Genomic DNA, 4,583 nt, shown 5'->3' with positions numbered 1-4,583 from the left:
GGTCAGTGTGGGTTCGGCTCAGTTTCAGATAGCTCCTCGTTCCAGCTTACACTTCTCGATATCTACAGGCCCCTTCCGGTGTAATCGGTGTTTTCTAGAGGGATTTTAATCTGTTGCACCAGTCCCTTCTGAAGCGGTTCCCTTTGTTTATTTGGCTTCTGTTTGCCGGTCTCTTCAGAGCCTCATTTCCGCCCTGACACAGGCGGGCGGAAGCGGACTCTTATTCAGGTAGCTAGTTCCGTCACTCTGCGGGGAGGGGCTTGCACTGCCGGGCGGGGCTGGCGCTGTGGGGACGGGCTTGCGCCGCGGGGACGGGCTGGCGCTGCCGGGAGGGACTGGCGCTGTGGGGACGGACTTGCGCCGCGGGGCGGGCTGGCGCTGCAGGGAGGGGCCAACGCCACTTTCTCCGTCTGCGCTGCTCAGGCTCCCGGCTGTTCTATATGGAGCGCGCCCCGCGCTGCTCGAGGTTCCAGCCCTCGGGTGGTCCACAAAAGCGCCGAACGAAAAGCTGCGCCTGCTCTCTGTGCCTTCCCCGTCAGAGCGGTTCAGGCAGCCAGGGGCTTGGTGGGCGCACTCTCCCCAGGTGTGGCGCGCCCACTCCCTTCCGCGGACCCAGTTTCAGTTTCCTCTGGCGCCAATCGGGTGCCTGCGCCTTCTGCCCTCCGCGTCCCCAGCCCCAGTCCCCGCCCGCGCCAGTCGGGTGCCTGCGCCCTGTGTCTCTCCGCGACCTTCCCCTCCCCCCTGCCTCCTGCCTCCGGCGGGGCTGGGCCGGTCCGCAGCCTGCGAGCTCTTCCCTGGATTTTCTCGGTCTCTTTGTTCTGCGAACGGCCGGCAGTATGTTCGGGCTGGTTAATTTACTCTCTCTCTTTGGTCTCCCACAGTTCAAGTTGGCAACTCACAGAAGCTCCCTCCGATTGTCCTCAGGGCACTCAGGCCCGGACCCTACCCCAAGCAATGCCGCCTAAGACTCCCTTCCCGGGACGGATGTCCGTCCTTAGCTCTTTTGTCTCACTTTTTGTCTTTTATATTTTGTCCTACCTCCTTTCGAAGACAATGGGCTGCTTTTCTGGGCGCCTGGTGACCTCAGCTAGAGATCAGAAGTTGTTTTGCAAAGTTTGCTCTGCGTTCAGTTATTCTTTTGATGAATTTGTAGGAGAGAAAGTGGTCTTCCCGTTCTACTCCTCCGCCATCTTGGCTCCTCCCCTTTCTTAAACTTTTTTGATAAATAAATTTCATTCCTAAAAACTGGCTAATTATGATTTCACTATATTCCCAATGTACTTGGAGATGTAGAGGATATTAAAAGAGTGATCAGAAATTAAATACAGTTCTTTCTTTTGCCCAGTGGGAAGAATTTTACTTCTATGATTACATAATCTTTGCTTTTCTCACATAGGGGACTCAGCTCTGATTAAATTTTGATTAGCAGTTCAGTAGTTTGAGAATCCAAAGACAATACCAAAATGAAGTCTATTGAAAGCCCACTCCTTGTATTATTATTGGGATAATTAATTTCTGTCATGACTAAAGGCCAAAAGGGAACAGCTGGTACTCTAATTCAGTTTTGTACACTCTGGTTGAAAACTTATTTCTTTGTAATTCATTGATATGCATTGCTTAAAGATGTAATTTTAAAAAAGTCAAAGTAAAAACATCTTTAAAGCAATTTTGCATTCCTCCATTTAGTTTCTTTTTGAACTAAAAACAGCAATAATTACCTAGTCCTATTTCTCTCTCCATCTGATCTGAGATGTTTAGAACATGTTCCATAAAAGTAAGAAGTACTGAGGTTAATAAACTTAGAAAACTTTCAATACTTTTGCCTTTCAAAAAAAAAAAATTCTAGAGCATGTTTTGACAGCACATATACAAAAATCAGACTGATACAGAGATTAGCATGGCTCCTGGGCGAGAATGACACACAAATTCATGAAATGTTCCACATTTTTAGACATAGAGAACAGACTTATGGACATGGCAGGGCCATGAGGGTGGTAGGAGAGGGTGAGATGTATGGAGAGAGTAACATGGAAGCTTATATTACCATATGTAAAATAGATAACCAATGGGAATTTTCTCTATTACTCAGGAACTCAAACACGGGTGGGATGGAGAGGGAGATGGGAAGGAGGTTCAAGAGGGAGGGAACATGTGTATACCTGTGGCTGATTCACTGATATCTGGCTGCTGCTGCTAAGTCGCTTCAGTCGTGTCCAACTCTGTGCGACCCCCATAGACGGCAGCCCACCAGGCTCCCCTGTCCCTGGGATTCTCCAGGCAAGAACACTGAAGTGGGTTGCCATTTCCTTCCCCAATGCATGAAAGTGAAAAGTGAAAGTGAAGTCACTCAGTCATGTCCAACTCTTCGCGACCCCATGGACTGCAGCCTACCAGGCTCTTCCGTCTATGGGATTTTCCAGGCAAGAGCACTGGAGTGGGGTGCCATTGCCTTCTCCTGATATCTGGCAGAAAACAACATTCTATAAGTGATTATCCTTCAATTAAAAAGTAAACTAATTTTTAAAAATTCCAGGTAACTAGCAGCTCATTACTGTCTGGGATCTACATCTCTCTTCATTTTGTTTTGTCCATCACACAATTTACTAACTTTAGAGGGAAACCTGAGAGAAGTGAAGTGGGAAAGGGAGATTCCTGTCAGCCTTTTGGGTTCTCAACGGTACAGCAAATGTAAGATTCTCCTCTTTTGTCAATTAATATCAGAGATCCCTGAAGGGAGCCTATATTAACAGCTCTTTTAATTCCTGAGTAACTAACAGGATAACAGGGACTGACCAGCAATCAGCTAAGAGCAGGCCAGGGGACTAGAGACTAAAACCCAAATACCTATGACTTTTAGCTATTCAGAGGGACTGTGATGGAAGATGGCCAAGCTGGAAATTCAGCAAGCATTTGGCCTTGCTTACTCTACTTTGTTTCAAAGAACAGTGTCTTTTGACATGTACACACTGCTATATTTATTAACAAATTAGATATTGGACTTTCCTGGTGGTCCAGTGGTTAAGAATCAATGCTACCACTGTAGGAGGTGTGAACTCAGTACCTGTACAGAGAACTAAGATCTACATGCTGATCAGCATGCCCTCCCCCCCAAAAAATAGTGTTAAAAAATTAGATAACCAACAAGAATCTACTGTACAGCACAGGAAATGCTGCTTAATATTCTGTAATAACCCAAATGGGGAAAAAAAAGTTGAAAAAGAATAGATACATATGTTATGCAGTTAGAGTAGAAAAAGGAGTCAAAAATGTCAGCTAGAGGAAGCAGTGACTAGAAAAAATCTGTGAAAGGGACAAACAAAGAGGAAAAGTCCATGAAAATCCATGGAGTGAGAACCTCTGGCAGGAAAACATGCCCAAACACTCCCCTTCACTAATTAGCCTTGAACATGCACTCTATTTACATTCCCTTCCCTGATTGGATACAGGTACAAGCCCTAATTTGAATGGGAAATAGCCAATTAAGTCCCACAAACCGCCAAGGAGAAAAGACAAAAAGTATAAAGGGGAAACCAAAATTGGTCAAGACCAATCCTGTGGAGTTGGTCCACTCTCACATCTCTCTGGGAGTGTACTACATGCAACTTGTTTAATAAATCCTCCCTGCTTGAGCTGTAACTAGTCTGTCTTTCCAGTTCTTTGCTACACTGAGAGAAGAACCAAGGGAGAAAAACCAACCCAACACATATATAACTGATCACTTTGCTGTACACTTGAAAATAACACAAGATTGTTAATGTGCCAATATAAGATGAAAATCAGAAAAGGAATAGTGTCTTTGTGGATTTGATAAACAAAGCAGCAAGACTTAGTTAAATCCAATATATTTTATTGAACATTTTCCATGTGCTAGGCTCTAGGCCTGTTTCAAATATTTACATTAGCTCATTTATAATAATAAATATAATATATAATATAATATACATAATATTATAAATATAATAAATATTTGAAAATGTATTAAGGTGACAGAGGCTAAATGGTAAAGCTCAGTTTCAGTTCAGTTCAGTTGCTCAGTCATGTCCGACTCTTTGTGACCCCATGAATTGCTTCACGCCAGGCCTCCTTGTCCATTACCAACACCTGGTGTCCACCCAAACCCATGTCCTTGATACCATCCAACCATCTCATCCTTTGTCATCCCCTTCTCCTCCTGCCCCCAATCCCTCCCAGAATCAGGGTCTTTTCCAATGAGTCAGCTCTTCGCATCAGGTAGCCAAAGTATTGGAGTTTCAGTGTCAACAACAGTCCTTCCAATGTACACCCAGGACTGATCTCCTTTAGGATGGACTGGTTGGATCTCCTTGCAGTCCAAGGGACTCTCAAGAGTCTTCTCCAAAACCACAGTCCAAAAGCATCAATTCTTCAGCGCTCAGCTTTCTTTATAGTCCATCTCTCACATCCATACATGACCACTGAAAAAACCATAGCCATGACTAGACAGACCTTTGTTGGCAAAATAATGTCTCTGCTTTTTAATATGCTGTCTAGGTTGGTCATAACTTTCCTTCCAAGGAGCAAGCATCTTTTAATATCATGGCTGCCATCACCATCTGCAGTGATTT

At 44.9% G+C, this 4,583-nt stretch overlaps 1 pseudogene; it reads left to right on the top strand.

Annotated features, from left to right (window-relative positions):
* The first annotated feature begins 1,849 nt into the window (after positions 1-1,849).
* LOC122673642 lies at positions 1,850-1,949 on the top strand (annotated as a pseudogene).
* Positions 1,950-4,583: the final 2,634 nt, after the last annotated feature.

The sequence above is a fragment of the Cervus elaphus genome, chromosome 17, assembly GCF_910594005.1.
Source record: "Cervus elaphus chromosome 17, mCerEla1.1, whole genome shotgun sequence".
NCBI classification, from domain to species: domain Eukaryota; kingdom Metazoa; phylum Chordata; class Mammalia; order Artiodactyla; family Cervidae; genus Cervus; species Cervus elaphus.
The sequence above is the reverse complement of the archived record's forward strand: the minus strand, read 5'-3'. Positions and strand labels throughout refer to the sequence as shown.